Below are 19,131 nucleotides of genomic sequence, written 5' to 3'. Positions count from 1 at the left end.
TCAATAGCACTTTCTAGATCTTACTTTTTTGTGTCCAGTTATTCTTATATAAATGTAGGGCAAGGCTGACTTTAATTTTCAATACACGTTTTCTAAGAGAAGGAAATAAAAATGCTATCTAATCACAGGATTGATTTCAAAGCCCTATCATTGTTTCCGGTCAGTCAGTCCAATGGGAATTAAATCTACCAGAACCTCGCTGCCATGTAAGGGCTCTCCCTAATCGCTTTATTATTCTCACAGCTTGTTTTCTTGCAGTTGTTACATCTTTAAGGAACTTAGATCTTTTAGAATTGTGATCTCTCCTGCTAAGCTCTAAGTAGCCTTGGAAGCTAATAAAAGACTCTTAGAAACCTTTAGCGGCTTCCTCAAAGTTTTTATAGTTGGTTTTCCTGAAACGAAGTGGCCAATTCCAAATGCACGTTTTGCCTTCTTTCTAGTTATTTTTCCTTCAGAGAGGTCTCTGTGTCTTGGGGAACATTTGACTGGAAGAATGGGCCACCAGGACCAAGTTTGACCAGCCTAGGGGTACCCTGAGAGCTGTATACCACCTGATACCCCAAAAGTTGGTGAAAACTCTAATGAATGACCATCTAACAGCTGAGATGACTGGTTAAGTCACTTATCAGATCCTTTCTACTGCTAAATTTTCCAATTCCAAACATTTTTCATCCAACTTCCTGTTCTTGTGGAAGGACTAACTCACATTTCTGTGTTATTAGCCTGTGAACTTACTCTGAAATGAGAATTCTTCATGGAAGTACTTCCTGTTTGGACCTTGGGCCCAAAATTACTTGGCATCCCTTGCCAATGCATAACACATTGCTTTGCACATAGGAGGGGCTACTTTGTCTGCATATGCTCTGTGGAACTTGACAACTTTTATCATGACTTTTAAGGTTTCCTTTTTTTTCTCACCATCCCTCTTATTTTTTTCTTGCTCTCTTATCTCTCCTATCTCTCTTTCTCCTCCCTCTCTCTTTTCTTTACCCCCGCATCCTTTCTTCCCTCACCCCTAAGGGGATAGTACAGCATACCAATTGAGTACATGGGTTCAAGATGATTAAACTCTCAGATCTACCACCTACTAGAGAAGATATCCTTGGAACATCATAAGATGGCTCTAAACCAAGTCACCTTATATTTAAGGAAATAATAGTAATACCTTGCTGAGGTTGTTCCCTGATCAGGGAAACATATGTAAAGTTTTGGGATCCAGGAACTATATTCCACATGAGGCTAGATACTAGTAGTTTCCATTAATAAATGGTGGCCATTATTATTATTCATTCATTTGTTTCTGAGTCCCTACCATGGAATAACTATTTTCCATGTATTATTTACCATCCCCATCATCTTCCTAGAAATCTAAGAAATGTCTTTTGGGATTTTTAGTAACACTACTGTGGACATCAGTTTAAAGAAACAAGTAACACCTGTCAACCACAAATAGAAGGAGCAAAGTGTAAATAAGGTAGCAAGAAAAATTGATAAGTGTGAATATAATAATTTGCTTAAAACAAATATTTTCTCAGAATGTGTCACACAACTAATATTTTATTCAGATGCTCCTAATTTGTAAAGTTTTCTGGTGTTAATTTTGTTAGGGAACGAAACATGCTTGTTCTTTTATTTCCATCTCAGCTCCTCTGGAGGCCATAGCAACAGGGGTACAGCCTATTACCAACTCTCTTAAAAAGTTATAATCAGCTTCAACTCCATGTTCAAGAGTTTTCACCAGAAAGCTCTGTTTCTCATTCTTGGAAACCTCCTTTACAAAATGATGGCTGCCATTTTGGGCTTGAACAAAGTCATCAGTTATAGGGGAGAAGTGGAGAATTGGTACCTAAGGGATCTCCTGTACTTTAGCCTTTTCTAACATAAATTCTTTGTCATGGCAAGCTTTTGAAAAGCCACTTTCATGTTATTACCCTGCAGAGAAACTTTCCCTCTTTGCTCATTGTATGCATGTATGTAGCCCAAGTCCAGATGCTTGGCTCACTTTGCTTTGGGCCTTGGGCTTATGATGCTCCAGTCAAACCAGTTTCCTTGTTGTGCCTTCAGTTCACTTTAGCTACTTTGGACATGGTTGATTCACCTGAAGGATCCAGTTCAAATTCTTACCATGGTATAGTGGACAGAGCCCTGGGTTGAGAGCAGTAAGGCTTACGTTGTAGTCCAGCTTTGCTACTTAGTGGCTGTGAGACCTAGGACAAGTGGCTTATGTGCTTCACACTCCAGTCTCTTCACTGTGAAATGAGTCAGTTGGACTAACTGACTTTAATGCTCCCTGTAACTCATCATGATTGACTGGGAGAGTCTCTGTCCTTGGATCTCTTTTGTCCGCTATGCTAAGACAACCCCATTCATCATTCACTTCCTTTTGCCCTTAGCTCTCTTGTTCTGTTCTTAGGTAGAGAAATCATAAAAAGCCGACAGGATTCATGAAGAAAAAAGAAAGTCTTCCTCAATCTTATATTATTTTATATACTATGTTGAAGTGAGTTGGCTCAGCATTTTACTTGCAATAGGTGCTAATAATTGATGAACATATTGCCCAGGATCAATGGGTCTTCATTGATTTTTGTGCTCTGGAAGACATGGAATGTAAATAAGAGCTGTTAATTGAGAATCTATCCCTTTTTACTTGAAGTTTTACATGCATAGAACATAGTAGTTATTTCTTTAAAGGAAAAGATGAGATTTGGCTTATATTAGAAATATTTTTAAATTTCTTATCTGTAAAATGGAGCTATTTTAATAGTACCTTCTTCTAAGGAGTAAATGGGTTAATGTATGCAATGCAATCCTGAGAGTACCTGGTCTAGCATGATTGCTTCCGAAAAGGAAGCGAAAAAAGCAGGTAGTGGGGATATTATTTTTTTTTGAAAATCCAAAGAATTAGTCATTAGAGTATGTACTTTGATGTTTTGTATGTGTCAGCTATGATTAAAGACATTGTTTCTTTCTGGGTATTAGAATAGTAATAAAAAGACCTGTGTACTATTCTGATTTTGCCACTTCCTTTTGTTACCTCATTCATTCATCTCACAAATGTTTATGGATTGCCTGTTCTATTCTAGGCAATGTTCTAAACCAGTTTTAGGCCAAGTCCTAAAACAGTGTTGAGCAAAACCAGACACAATCCCTGTTTTCACCATTTTAAAGATTAAGAGGAAAAACGGATGTTCATAAGTTCATTATTTCAAACCTGGTACATGTCTGGAAAGACAGAACAGTGCTTTTGATCAGCACATAATAAAGGAGCTCTGACCAGTCAGTTAGATATATTTCTCTACAGGAAAAAATGCCCCAGCTGAGGTTTGAAGGATGACAAAGAGCTAACCAAACAATCAGTGAAGAGAGGGGGTAGCATGGAGTTGGGGAATGAGCCTTCCAGCAGAGGGAGCAAATGAGAAGGCCCTGGGTGGGAGGAAACATGGTACCTTGAAAGCTGTTGGGGAGAAATAGCATGGGGAGAAATGCCAGATATAGGTGAAGGGGAGGAAGGCAGCAAATCACACTGCCACGTGTGTACCTATGCAACTATCTTGCATGTTTTTCACATGTACCCCAAAACCTAAAATGCAATATAAATAGATAGATAGATAGATAGATAGATAGATAGATAGATAGAATTGCAGTGAGCCTGGGTGACAGTGTGAGACTCAGTCTCAAAAAAAAAAAAATTCATTTTGGCCAGGTGTAGTGGCTCACACTGTAGTCCCAGCACTTTGGGAGGCCAAGGCAGGCCCATCACCTGAGATCAGGAGTTTGAGACCAGCCTGTCCAACATGGAGAAACCCTGTCTCCACTAAAAATACCAAATTAGCCAGGTGTGGTGGCTCATGCCTGTAATCCCAGCTACTCAGGAGGCTGAGGCAGGAGAATTGCTTGAACCCGGGAGGTGGAGGTTGTGGTGTACAGAGATTGTGCCATTGCACTCCAGCCTAGGCAAAAAAAAAGCAAAACTCCTTCTCAAAAAAAAAAAAAAAAAAGGAATTCCAGTGAGGCTGAAAAATAAAGGAGGAGGAGGAGAATGGTGAGAGAGAAGGCTATGAGAAGTAGGCAGGGATAAATATATGCAAAACCTCGTAAGCCATGGGGAGGAGTTTGGTTGTTAAGAACAATGGACGGTTTCAAAGTGTCTGAAATTGCAAGTGGACATGATCAGATTTACATTTTGGGAACAAACTAATTCTGACTGCAAGAAGCATACGGACCAGAATGGATCTTGGAAGACCTCTTAGGAGGTCATTGCTGTAGTCTGGGAAAGAGATTTGGTGACTTTGATTTGGGTGGCAATCAGTTGAGATGGAATGGAGTGAGACGAATCAAGAAGAATTTAAGAGGAAAAATGGAAAAGACTGTGAGATGGGTTAGATGTGGGGATGAGGGAGACAGAGGCGTTAAAGTTGCTAGGTTTCTGTCTTCCTCAACCTAAGGGATGGTGGGGCCATCATTTTTCTGTACATCCCAAGGAGCTTGGAGTATCAATGAAAAAAATGGCCATTAAAGTGTTTTGCACAGTGTAATATTCTATACATATGTTAACTGTTATAAAGACAACCTAAGCAAACTCAGGAAGAATTGGAGGAAGGAAGGCAGGAATGTGTTTTCTTTTTTGTCAGATTGTTTTCACTTAGGATTCAGCCAAAAGAGGGCTGGGTAACGAATACTTGACTAGCAGCTCTGCCTCAGCAGTGACCTAATTGGAATAGACCCAACAAGAATGAAGAATTCACAGGCTGCTCCTGTCCACATGTCTTAAATATTACTCCAAATGGACCGTTTACACACAAAGAAAAGAATTCAGGGCAGAGGGAGTGTTTATTCTTTTTGCTTTTGTGATACAAAGGGTAGGTCCCAAGCCTCTCCTCCTCCCCTGAAGGAAGTTTTTTTATTTCCCCACAAAGTTGATTTTTTTCCTGATCAGATGTTTGCTGATGTGATCGGTGGTTCTCAAACTGCTGGCATTCGCACAGTTAGACACTGTTGGTGCCAAAATGGGAACAGCAACAACAAAAGTCACTCAAAGTAACCATTGTACTTCCGTGACAGCTATAAAATGGGAGCCGTTTCTGCAAAGAATAAAACCGGTCTGAAGGAAGCATATTATTTTGCATATTTTACGTATATACTTTCCAAGAAATATGACCTTTATTTCCTATTTGGAGTGGAGTGTAATCAGGACTTGAGTAGCTAGTATAACAGGATCATTAAAAGGGATATTTTCACTGACATTAGAGGTCTAAATGGCCACGTGGGTTTATATACAACCTTGGCTTTTTCCTGTCTACCCAGAGTTAATAAGTGATAAGGCCAGGAGAGAGATAAATCACAGAAATCCCTGTCCAAAGAAAACATATTGACTACAGCCAAGCAAATAACAGACCATAACCAATGGTCCCATTCATCATTCATGTAATAGGGATATAAAGTATTTCCTACCAATGAAACCATATAGAAGGAAGAGGCAGATAAGCTCTCCCAATCTAAGGCATGAGATTTGGTTATTAAGGAACACGAACTATTTGTCACATGGCTTTAATCTTTAAGATGTGTTGCTATATCTAAACTATAAATTTCTGGTAAGGCATTAGAAAGCTATTAACAATAAAGGTAGGAACTGAGCTTTATATGTATTCTTGCCAATGTAATGCAGCACTGTAAAGTTTTGAACCTCTAATCTTTTTAGTATGAAATAACATGATTTGGTTTTCAAAGCCAATAAACAATTTGGAGGTATTCAAGGTTTTATTTTTGTTTTGTTTTTTGAAACCAAGCCTCATGATAAATGAACCCTTCAGCTTTTGACTGTGTATCTTGAGACTTTCTCTAATATCGTGGAATAGGAGGAGGAAGCGGAGCTCTAAATTTCTTTTCCTCTTTTCCTAAGATATATTCCAAATGTTTGTTGGGATTATTTGTTTTAATTGTCTGTGTTTGCCGTGTTGTGGATGCCAGTCCTCTTCATTGCTAAAGTTAACTGAGAGATGGGCACCACTAGAGCATTCACTCTTGTTTTTCATTCTTTACTGCAAAGTTATAGATACTGATTTCAGATACTTTGGGAAGCACCAACAAAACATAATTAAAATAACATGGAAGTTGCCCACATTGCTAATTTCTTCTAACATAAACACTCAATCAATGTGAGCTATTACTGTTATTTAATGATATATATTTTGCAGTATTTTTCCTATGCATATATCTGATTTATCACCATAATCAACTTATATCTTACATCATATCATTTATGTTTTTTCACTTGAAAATACATAAATATTAGGGAGTTATGAATTTAAAACAATGTTTAGTCATTGATAATCATCTTATGCCCCAGCAGTACCTTATGATGAGATATATCCTTATCTTCATGTTAAAGCATAGCCACCTGGAATTTGGGTTCTCCTTTCATTTTCTTTCTGAAAACACCACAGCACAGGGTCAGTAGTCCTACACTTAAGTTATTTGGGGTCAGGATCTGAAATTTATCAGCCATCCCCCACTGAGTGGGTGTATGTTGCTCCAAGGACCCAATGTCCTGAGAGCTTGGGATCGGCTCCCAAAAGCATTTAGCTGTACAGTGCGGCACTGTTTCTGTTTTCGAGCTGAACAATCTCCAGGGTAAATGAATTCCATAATCACGTTCCCCCTACTTCCCGGGACCCACCACGTGGTGTGCTTTCCATAAGTTATAATGGAACTCATCTAAAACCCTTACAATATTTGCAACATAATCAAATACAAAATTGTAACAGAGTACATAAACATAGGTCCCTCTCTGGTCCTCTGTAGGCTGGTAACATTTCCTGCTAGAGCTTTCAACTTCTCCTTTCTCTCCCTGCCCTTCTGGTTTTCCACTTCAGTGGGCTTTTGACATTTGTTAACTTTTCTTCTGTTCTCTCCTATTCCACACCTTTTTTCCCACACTAACTTTATCTTTTCTCTCAGTCTTCTTCTTCTCTACGATTACTAAATGTAAAGCAGTTGCCCCCACTCCCAACCCCTGCACCACCCTTGAGAATCTGTGCAAGACAAGCTCTATTATTAACCCATTTTTAAGACCAAAAAAACTCAGATGAAGTGACTTCCCAGGTTATTTTAGTAAGCGGAAGAGCCAGGACTTGGACTCTGATGAAGGATATCAGAGACTGTACTGAGTAAGCCTCCTGGCATGCTAGGTTAATTTGTGGAATTACCTGATCCCTAAAATTAGGTTGTTGGTGATGGGAGGGTTGGGGGTTTTTCTAGGACTCATGAATACTGACAGGAACTGGAGCCTTAAATATTTTAACCAATTATATAATTGTGAACATAATGCATACTTATATGGAAGATTTTTAAAATACAGAAAAGTATGAAATAATGATTATCCATTATTTCATCCCTCAGGGATAGTCACTGTTAATGTTTTTGAGTACTTTCTTCTAATATGGAAATGATATAGAAAGAAGAGGCAGATAAGCTCACACAATCTAAGGCATGAGATTTGGTTATTAAGGGACATGTACTATTTGTCACATGGCTTTAATCTTCAAGATGTGTTGCCATTTCTAAGCTATAAATTTCTGATAAGGGATTAGAAAGCTATTAACAATGAAGGTAGGAACTGAGCCTTGTATGTATTCTTGCCAATGTAATGCAACACTGTAAAGTTTTGAACCTCTAATCTTTTTAGGATAACATAACATGATTTGGTTTTCAAAGCCAATAAACTGGAAGTATTCAAGGGTATTCAAAGAAGGCACTAAAAAATACTCCTATATTTTTATCAGTGAGTCACAATAGGTTTATATAGTTTTGCATCTGCTTTGTTGTTTATGTTATACACTAAACATTTCCTAGGTGAATTCACATTTTCCCTGAATGCATTTTAGTGGGTGTGTAATAGTCCATTTGATGGTTGCACCACAATTTGCTTTGTTATTCCTCTATCATTGGACAGCCATATCTTTTCTTGTTTCAGAATTTTTAATGTCGTCTATGCTGAAATATAGTGTGATTCTCAATGTAAGGTTTCCTTTTTTTTCCTAGCGAAATTTTAAGCTTCTAGGCCAAGTTAACCATATACATGTTTATAGATACCAATACATTATCAACTGTCTGCTTAGAATACTTAACATATAAATTTTGTTACTTGTATATATCTAATATCACATACATAATTTACAACGTTTACAAATATAACTTCTGCATTTTTGGGTTTCCTCCTATAATTAAACTTTTTCTAGTCATTTTTTCCATCAGTTTTTTTTTAAATCAAAGCCAGAGCCATTTTTCTTCCATCATAGTCTCTTCTAACTTCTTTGTAATATACCTCTTTTTAAATCTATGCATGATGCTTTCACTGGAAATTTTTTTCTAAGCTGTAAATAACCATTGGCAATATTTTAAAAACCTATATTTAAAAGGCTTGTTTTGAGGAATATTTGTAATGATGAGAGGTCAATCCCCTTAAAAATAAGTTTATGTTAATTTTTTATCCCTTTTTGTCTTGACTGACTTCTGTACCTCTGTAAGCATTCCCAAACCACCATTGATTTTGATTATTTCATGCCACTACCAATTTAAAGTAACATAACTGAGAAAGCATCTTGCCATAGGAGAGACTTAAAAAGACTCAAATATTTAATGAGAGAACTTTTTTGGAGGGCAGGGGATTTGCTCATATATATTTCAGCACGTTGATATCCTGCTGCTGGGTCCTGAGCCCTGTGCAATCCTTGGTACGAGTTGCATTATCTGTACCACATAGTATTTTTGACTTGAATAAAGTATGCTCATCCTTTTCTTGTGGACCTCATATTATTCAACATACTGATAGTGCAGGTGAAAACCATCCCATTAATATCAGGCCTGAGATTTTCTGCAGTATCTCTCAATGATGAGAGGTGGACAGAAACTGGCACTCCCTAAATCGTGAGCAGAAACAACAGAAGAGCAGACTTCCCCTCATACCCGCTGCTCTTCGATCTGGCACATGTAATTGTTCATCTTTTTCCTGTTAACATCAACTGTGGTTAACTTCTTTACATCATGGGTGGAAGGCCTGACTTGCTAGCCAGAGCCACCTGGGATCAGCCTCGGTGGTTAGCTGCAGGAAGCACCAACTCCAAGTCAATACGGAGTTCATTTAGATCTTTGTTTAATGCTAAAAATACATCCACATTTAAATATCTGCACAGAATATGGCCTTCCCCGTCATTCTATACATGTTCATCGTTTCCTTTTAGTTTTAACTGATTTTTTAAATAGTCAATGAAGCCAGATGACTCTTTGAGCTTGTAGGGAGGTTTAGATGAAGGCATACTTCTGAATTATCTGTTTTCAGCAACTTTGTAATTCTCCTAATTCTCCATTTTTTTAAGACTAGAAAAATGAAACATTTGTACTGGTTAGCTCAGAAGACATAGGAGGATTATCTAAAGGCTTAGAAATTTTCCTTAATAAAATTACTAGCATCAAAGCAAAAAAAATGGTTGTGACTTATTGGAATGTTCTATATCAGGGGTCAAAGTGCAGGCCTGCCTTCTGACGCTGTGTGTCTCCTCTTTCTCTTAATGTTTGTAGAAATAACTAAATTTGCTTAAATGCATTTTTATAGTTGACCAAACCTTTCTCATTCATCAGTTCTTTTTTGTTCTTTGTGAGGAAAGACAGGTATTTTTAGCCCCATTTTCAGGTGTAAAAATGAGGTGTAGAAAGAGGTGAAGTGGTTCATTGATGGTTGTTTAAGTCATCTAGTAATGGTTCTGATATCAGATCTGTATTTCTCCAACTAGGTGATAATACCTTTCAATATCTTAGATTTTTACACCTACCAAATGGACTTAGCCCAGTTTTACCCCACTTTTTAATTTTCTATGAACATAATTCACTAATTAGACTGGGGGCTTCTAGAACCTCAGGCTGCCCCCTCAGCATTGACACTCTGAGTGCATGGAGCTCTTTTATTTTATTGACAGCCCTATCACCAGCTGATACAATCTGAATTATTTTTTTGCTTCCTTATGTGTAGCCTGTGTCTCTCTCTAGTATATAAGCTTCCTGAAGGCAGTGTCCTTGTCTGTCTTTCTCAACAAGTGTTCACAGTTCCCAGCACGGAGTGAGACACAATAAATATTAGTCAAATAGATGCATAGAAAAATGTGACCATAAATATATGGATTGTGAGTCTTCAAGATAATCTAGTTGCCCAAGTTGTTGACATCTTTATAGATGGTGAAAACAAGGCATACAGAGTTTTAAAGACTTGGCTAAAGTCCCTCCGTTAGTTGTAGATATTTACAATGGAATACTTTTCTTTCACTTATCAGCCAAGAGCTTGTCTCCACACTATGTGTATTTTCCTTAGACTCACCTAGTTAGAAAGAAGCTGGATGATCATAGATCTCTAGAATCATGACATATCTCAGTTTGAATCCTGGCCCAAATTCTTGCTAGTTTCTTAACCACTCTGAGACTTCATTTTCTCATCCGCAAAGTGGGAATGAGAATATATCACAGGACTTCTGTGAGGATTTGACAAATATAAAAAGCTTAGTAAGCATGACATATAGTAAGTGCCTGATTAACAGTGGAACTTATCAAAAGAGCACCCAAGAGAACAGATGCCTATAATTCCGAGTTTTAGAGATGGGAAGGTCCCCAGAGATAGCCTGAATGAATCCTAACATTTTGTAGAGGAGGCAACTGAGGCTCAGTTAAGGGAAAGGTCTTTCCCAAACCAACACAGTATTAATTTGCTACAAAACCAGAGCAGATCACATACAGATGGATTTACTAATTATTTTGTGAATAGATGATCAAAGAGGCAAATATATGAAAACAAAATTTTTGAACATATATGAAAATCAGTCAACAAACATCACCATGGTCATTTGATCAAGTCTCTAATTCTTTGAGTTCATGAATCTCTGAGTAAACTCTAAAGGAAAGGGTGAGGTGGTGTAGATACTTAATTCGTTGGGCCTTCCAATATGTGATATGTTTACATAAAGGGTGTCATGGACATCATTATTCTGATCTGTTTACATGCGTTTCTGACTGTTGACAAAAAAGAAGGAGGTTTTCTTGACCTCGGAGTAAATCAAAGCCCCACAGAAAAGCCAAGTGCCATTTTCACCGTGGGTGAAGTGGAGTTATGCAATGTAAGGGCATTTCCTTTGTCTCATCTTTTTGTGGGAGCCCACTGTAAGAGCAGGGCATGTTAGACACCAGCACAGTGTTTGAAGACCACATTGGAACAGGTGGATCATATTCCCTGGGTCCATTTGGAGAGGGACTTAGTGGGGTCCACCCAAATACACTGTTCCCTGCTCTACTCTCATAATCTCATGCCCAGTGGAGACTTGGTGAAATTCCCTCTCGGCTACAAAATGTCTGTAAATCCTCCTTTGTGCTTCAGTCCCCTAATGGTTCTTGAGGAGATAAGATATAAAAGCCCTTATTCGATGATCTTCTGCTTAGTGGGTTTAGAGGCAAACCATCAAGAGCCAATGAGAGAGAGAAATACTGGCAAGATGGTGGTCATCAAGGATAAGAATAAAACCTGCCTGAGAAGAGATTTGTGCTGTTCGCCTGGCTCAGCAAAGTGTGTTGGTTACTGTTAGATGCCCAACAGGCAGGCTGACTGGCTGATGATGAATGAGTGCAGAAAGTGTGGTCAGGATTGTACTGCAGTTAGCGGTGAGGAGGGCGTCATTCAGTGTATCAGTGGCATATTCCGATTCGTAAACAAAGTCGAGGTTGTATTTTATAAGGGATTTCTGCTCTAAACCTTATTTGGGGCTTGTGTTAGAATTCAAAAAAAGATTTTGTTTTCAGGTTTCCTAAAATGGCACTCAATGATTGGTGAACAGCCAAAAGGGGGCAGTTGTCCATTGATGCCAAAGGTAATGATGAGTAAAGAGTAAAATATATCTAGTTCACTTTTCCAACTGCAGCTAATTAAGGGTAGCTCATTTAAAAACATCTCATTTAATTTGCTAATATAAGTATTCAATTAAAGTTGTTCCCACTGCTTGCTTCTCAGAATGCTTCTTTATACATTTATATATGATGCATTTATGGTGTGAATCCTTCTGAAGACCCAGGTGGTAATAGAAAAGTGCTTTCAGGACTTCATAATTGACCAAATTAAATAATACATATGTAAATGGAGATTGGGGTGTAAATTGTGCACTGCAATGCTATAAGGAATTAAGCTCCTATATCCTGCTATCTTTCAGCCAATCAGAATAAAGTGCTCTCCATTTTATTCTATACTACTTAGAATAGTTTATTACATTATTAAGTACATGTTACAAGAAGCACATTGTTGTTTAAGACTCATTGATTTAAGTAGAACTATTCTTATAAAGTTCCATAGGCTTTTACATAAAAAGAGAAGAGCCCATATAAAATTATAAAACCTTAATGTAATAAAACAGCCTATAATATAATATTCTCCCATTTTCTAAAGAAATCACCAAAAAATTTTAATGAGTTTATTAGAACCACTGTTTGTGAATCCTGGGATGTCATGTCTAATTAGACTTAATGGATTTAAGTATTTCCTTAATGAAATCTCCAGCTTAACTCGCCAGGATTATATTCCTTGTCCTCCTGCCCTTAAAATGATTTTACTTTATTTTTATTTTGGGTGGCATTAAAAAGAAATGAAAGACTATGATTCTGCCTCATTCTCAGATGGATATAGTGAAAAATACAGTGCTTATTATGAAGTTAATGTGAATTACCATGTAATTACCACTGGCTGCACTGTAATGATTATTCAGTTACCACTGAGCATTCTCTGCCAAATAACACACATTATTTCATAGGAAGCGTAGAATTAACTCAAGTCATCCCGGAACTCGGGGAGAGAGTATATTCTTGATCTCCTTCATTGAGTGTAGGCGCTGCTAATGGTAACATCTAAATAATCAAGCTTGGTGCAAACCGACAGCAGAACAGGATATGAGATTACATGATTTGATTTGCTGATGTTTTAAACACTTAGCAGGAGACAGCTATAGAAGCCAATTAAATCTCTCCAAGGTGCATAGAGTTATCTCCTTTGTGAGAAACAATTTAAGGGAATTGCATTGGCCCTTTAACTGGAGGGGAAAAAAAGCATTAGGAATGAAATTTCAGATGCAAAGTGCGGATCAATCCTGTCTCCTTTTGTGTTTTTCAGCTTTGTGCTGTTTGGGCTGCTGCTCTCTTAAAGGATTTGCACTTTTATTTTGCAAGCACAGGGTTATGTTAAACTTTTCTTTGGCTATTGATTACGACGTCCTTTAAACAAGGCATTGTGTCTAAAAGAGGAAAGCAAAAACAAAAACAAAAAACACGTCAGTACATTCTGTCCCTTTCAGATACTGCATCTTATTTAGTGTACCGGAATTCCCAGTTTAAAGTAATCACAAAATTTATGGAGAAACGGATAAAAAAGGTTGTAAAATATCGATTTGAGGAAAATAATAACACAACTCATCTATAATAAGAAGAAAAATGAAGCAATAATTCAGGGGGTATCGAGCGGCTTGCTGCTGGGAGTATTGATCCAGTCCTTTACGGTATGAGATCGCACCTGAGATTGCTCTGAAAGAAAGAACAGCATTCCTTCGCTCATTATTTCTTAGATACTATCGCCTTGTTACATGAGTCCTGCAGAGTTGGAATAGTTGTGGCTGCGAGAGTGGGACCTGCAATAATAATAATAAATAAATAAATAGCTCAGAAATCTATATTGCCTTAAAGCCACCGCGCCTGGTCTTAATAACTCATTGGCTCTGGTTTTATAAGTTCTTCATTGCCTTATAGTAGCTAATGACAATTCCTATGTTGTGTGGTTCATTTGGGGACCAAACAGATCTTCATCTTATATAATGGGTTCTCTTGTTTGGAAGGAATTCCTGTCTTGGCTGTTGTATTTCTTGTTAAGTCACTAAATTGAAAACAATACATTTATGCCACTTTGGGCAATGGAAAATATTGGCTTTTGCTTTAATGGGGCAGTGTTTTACATTGTAAGACAATTTTTGGACTCAGCAAGACCATGATGGTTCTCGAGCAAAATCTTTAAATAAATTTGGCCTGAAAGTTTGAAATTCAGGTTCTTACGTCATACATTACTGATTTGTGATAACTGAATTTATTAATTCACCTATAATTTCTAAAGCCTTAAAGGACAAATCTACTTGGCAATGTACTGTCATCACAGTGAGGCCTGAAAATGGCAGACTGTATTTCATTCCAGAAGAACTCTAGGTTCTTTTCAGACTTTAAGATGATCTTACGAGCAGCAAGCCACTCGATACCCCTGAGGAAACGTGTATGTGGCTCTCACATTACTTTTTTTGGAAGGGAGGGTGCAATAATATTCAAATTCCAATTTAACTAAAATATTTTGAATTGCTATCATGTTCCAGGCATTTCCTATGTTTTGTGGCTCAGGAAGGTTCTTGCCCTCAAGACACCTATATTCCAGTGAGAGAAGGAAGGCAATACACAAGCTAAGGGGCAGATAAGATAGTAATCAGATTGGCAAAAGTGTTAAGAAAGAAATAGGGAAGAGGATCTGGTACAGTGCAATGAGGGGAGCTAGAGGACTTCTTTAAACTGCCATGCGTACCTTAGAATTTATACAGTATACAGATGGATAGCACCGTAAGCCTTCACAGTATCACCCAGGTACACTTGCTTTTATTTCCAAGCATCTGTGGACTTTCCCCAGTGCTCATGCTATGCTATCGTTTGCCCAGAAGATTCACTCTCTCCATCCCATCCCCCAGCCACTCTGTGATCATTATCTAGAAATATGAGCCATACCAGCTGACAATGGTCTCAGCAGATCAAGCTTCCTGAAATTTCAATAAGCATTGATTCATGTCATTGTAGCAGATCCTTGAAATTGTTGTTTCTGTAATATCTGTCTCTCCATTTCTGACTCTAAAAGAAAAAAAATAGTTCCATGGAACAAGAGGCTTATGCCTGGTGTCAATAAAGGTGAATAGAGGGGGAAGGATGGAGAAGCAGAAAGAATAAGACATCTAACTATCAAGACTAACTCCCAAAATAGCTTTCAATAAACTGCAAAGCACACCCCTCCTTCTTTATCCACATAGTAAGATTGAAAGTCATCACTGAGTCTTAAACTGTGAATATTGAAATTGTGAGATGTATGGTACATTTAGTGGAGGCGTTGGTGAAGTGCACAAGTCATTTTAACTTTGTCTTTTAATTTTCAAGATTTATTGGTTCCAAGGGAAGAGAATATTTATAAGCATTTTAGGTATTCACAAGACACGTAGTTGCCAAACAGTGCAAAGAATGAAAAGAAATCATCATTACGAAGCTGGATGATTCAGGAAATGTGGTGATAAATATGGGAGTGACAACATATTATCTCAGCCTTTTTTAGCTCCACATTTTTGAGTCATGATTATCAAGTATATCACTGCAGGGAGTATGCTAAGTCAGTTTGGAGCTAGAGGAATTTTAGTTTTAAAAGAATAACCACGCAATGTTTGGGAAGTACAAATACAATAAATGATGTGAAGTCATCTCAGCTTGAATAAACATATATTGTATAATTTGCTCTGTCTTTTAATTTCTCATAATGGGAAAAAAGTGGCAAGCAACAAGAAAGCAATTAATCGCAACAATGATTACTTAGCTTCTGTAGTGCCTGAATTGAAAAGAACATTAAGATTACTTTTCTAATAGCTCATACATTTTTAAAAAAATCATTGATGTTTTATAAAGGGCAGGTGCATTCGAATTGTTCTGAAATACTAGCTTTTTCCCTTGTGGGCAAAAAAAATTGTCAAAAATTAACTATTGGCCATTCAGCTAGTTATTTCATAGTACAGTCTCAAATTTATGAAGATAAATGTCATATCCTAGCTAATCTATTATAATCCTTCTGTGTCGTGTGCTTCTCTTAATTTGAGATGGCTGATTATTGAAATACAAACTTGTTACTGTCACTGTGATTTTCTCATGTGTACAAGTCCTCTGTCAGTACACATGATTTTCTCATGTGTACAAGTCCTGTCTCATCAGTACACATGATTTTCTCATGTGTACAAGTCCTCTCTCATCAGAGCTTTGTATTCAGCAGTCTTCAGTAGATGCTGAATAAATGAATGGACCAAGAGTCAGCTCCTAGGCCTTGCCCTCTGGCCATAGACGGGTTACTTTATCACTTAAACCTCCGTTTCCTTACCTCAGTAATGGAGAAAACAAATCAGCATATCTTCTTCACTAGTTTGTTGTGATGAAACAATGTGAGTGAAGTACTTGGCACATTATAAATGGTGCACATGAAGAGCTCAAAAAATGGTAGTTATTATTAAAGACTTAATAAAGTAGTTCTTAATCTGTGATTATCTGAGAGTTCACCTCTATTTGGTTTACAAGTGTATTTCTAATGCCTAGGACTATGCCTGGCCTAGAAGATGCTCAAAAAGTGCGAGCTGAATGAACAAAGCCCCTGATTCTTATTAATGAATAACAACAGCTACTGCTGCTAACACCCACAAAGCACTTTCTGCCACACACTGTTTTAAGCAGTCACAGTATTTTTAGACATTTAATCTTAAAAGCAACACTACAAGGCAAGTACTGTTATTAAGTCTGTATTACAAATGAAGAAACTGAGTCATCAAGGTGCCCAGCATTTGCTCCAAGTCGTGCAACTAGAAGGTGGCAGAGCCAGGAGTTTTACACAGGCAGACTGTCTTCAGAGTCCAGGCTCTTGTGCATATAACAGGGTCTTCAGTATTGAGGCAGAAATGTAATGAAAATGCTGCACTGTATCCTATTTACTAATTCAACAAATATTTACTAATCATCTTCAAGATGTTAGTTACTGGAGTTACTAGGTATATAATGTGAAATATATAACATTATATAATGCATATAATCCCTGCCCTCATAGAAATTATAGTCTAACAGGTCTGATTTCCTCAAGTTTCAATTTGTTCCATACTTTCCTCAGTGACTCTTGTAATAAGAAACGGCTAAAATCTAACTTGATGCCACAGAAGGAAGACTATAAACATTGCAGAAAGGAGAGTGCAGGGGTAAGCCTACAAGGGAGACAGGGTAGTATTGTGCTGATCATTACAGGTGACCAGCATACAGCCTGCCATTCTGTTAGACGATATAGGATGTATGCATGTACCGCATGCCTTTTGAAGCCCTGGATGCCACTGAAGCACTTTTCTGCTCAAATTTTGTAAGCAGATGTGTGGCCTTGCCGTCTATACCACCACACTGACATCTGAGTCCAGTCTGAGCAAAGCGTTGCTCTAATTTAGCCACAAGGAGGCAAGCTCCTAGCTCAGCCTGTGAAGAGCGATGGGGTATTTAGCATGAGCCCACTCTGTCTTTTTTTTTTTTTCTTTTTCAGCATGAGGGTCAGGAGTCATGAATTTTTTTTTTTTTTTTTTTTTTTTTTTTTTTTTTTTACAGAAAGGCCCCACTGACTTTGTCTTTTATGTTCAGTGCCTCAATTTCAAGGCTGCAGGAATTGGTGCCAATGTGTCCACATTTTAAATCTGTGGCAGAATGACCTCAATCCATAGGCACACAAAAGCCATGGCATATGCATACATTTCACATGCTCTGCTAGTTTCTCCAGTTTGAATTTGCTCTCTCCATCATTTAGTTAATTCATTCGTTCACTCAATCCATAGGCACACAAAAGCCATGGCATATGCATACATTTCACATGCTCTGCTAGTTTCTCCAGTTTGAATTTGCTCTCTCCATCATTTAGTTAATTCATTCGTTCATTCATTCATTCATTCATCTATTTCTTTATTAAATGTTTACTGGGGAATTTAAAAAAGGCAGCTGCAAGGATAGAGTTTGCATGTTAGGCACCACAAGCACAACGGCTGGCAGAGAGTTAAAGTCCTGTAATGGTTGCCAGATAACTGGATTGGTGGATGAATAAAAAAGGAATTCAAAAACCCTTACATTTATACTTCAAGAGGTTATTTATAGTCAGGAATGGATTCAAGTAAAATATTCTAAATAATTTTTGAAGAATGAGTAAGTTACTCAATTTTAAAAAACAAAAGGGGCCAAAAAAAGAAAAAGAAAAACTTGTCCAATCAAATTTGTCCCAACAGTGTTCAGTGATTTTATGAAACCGATCCACTGATCTAGACTTTCCCAGTTTTGTCTGCCTCTTCCTGTGGTCACCAGTCAAGATGACTGATTATCCTGGGAAAGGCGCTATAGCCTATCTCATAAGCAGAAAAAAAAAAAAAGAAACTCACACTTGGTCAGAAGGTAGCCCAAACACTTTATCTCCAGAGGCTGGGAAAGTTGAGCTGTGGTTGAGATTTGGCTGGGGGTAAAGAGCCTGCCAGAATGAGAGCCTGGTTCTGCGGATGCTCAACCAAGACGCCAGGAGAACCCACCTCAAGAGCCCAACGGATTCAGCAAGTTAGCACTCAGGGCCAACTTGCTAATGTTTGCTGCTGAGCTCTTTAAGCTGCTAAAGTAGCACTGACATTTTGGCCAAGTTAGGAAATTTTAGAAAGAGAGCCTTAAAAACAAAAATATCTGATTTCACACTTGGCTTTTGTCAGTAAGAAAACTACCAGATGTCTTTATCTCCACTATTTCATTTGGAATGTTAGGTGATCTTTCACCAAACTATGTCTTGAGTATTTGGGCACTAGTTTTCGCTTCCACTGATAGGCCCTGTCCTAAACTCCCTCATGTGTCCTCACAGAGGTTCTCCCAAAATCCTCTCATGGCAACCATTTTCCGTGAAGCTTCTCTCCTTCCAAGGGCCTTGTACCCAGGCCCTTGCAGATCTCAGGCTTTGTTTTCTTTTTTAAAATTCTGTGGGAGTTCTAAGTCCATCAAATATCTCAAAATGCCTTCACAATCCCTGTCTGTCTTTTCACTGTTAGGCCTTCGGCTCGTTAATCCCAATAAAGATTTAGGAGCTTGAAAATAAAATGAACTTCCTAAAGTAGAAGTAAGTCTACTGGTCTCTTGAATTTCATTCTCTGCCTTTTACTGAATGTCAACTCTGTGCAAAGTGTGGTGCAAAGAATTAAGATAACATAGGAGACAGGTGCAGAGCTAGTAAGAACAGAGGGCAGGCTG

The 19,131-nt window shown here is 37.9% G+C and overlaps 1 protein-coding gene and 1 long non-coding RNA gene across 12 annotated transcripts in view; one reads left to right on the top strand and one right to left on the bottom strand.

Moving 5' to 3' along the window:
- EBF1 (EBF transcription factor 1) overlaps positions 1-19,131 on the top strand; it is a 413,030-nt gene that overhangs the window by 332,622 nt on the left and 61,277 nt on the right. The window lies entirely within an intron of this gene.
- LOC144580680 (uncharacterized) lies at positions 1,357-10,819 on the bottom strand. Its single transcript, XR_013530659.1, has 3 exons — positions 10,367-10,819; positions 6,353-6,428; positions 1,357-2,591 (listed from the first exon to the last, which is right to left on the bottom strand). It is a non-coding gene; the product is annotated as an uncharacterized LOC144580680 (long non-coding RNA).

The sequence above is a fragment of the Callithrix jacchus genome, chromosome 2 (genome assembly GCF_049354715.1).
Source record: "Callithrix jacchus isolate 240 chromosome 2, calJac240_pri, whole genome shotgun sequence".
Classification (NCBI taxonomy): Eukaryota; Metazoa; Chordata; class Mammalia; order Primates; family Cebidae; genus Callithrix; species Callithrix jacchus.
This window is presented reverse-complemented; position numbering and strand designations above follow the sequence as displayed.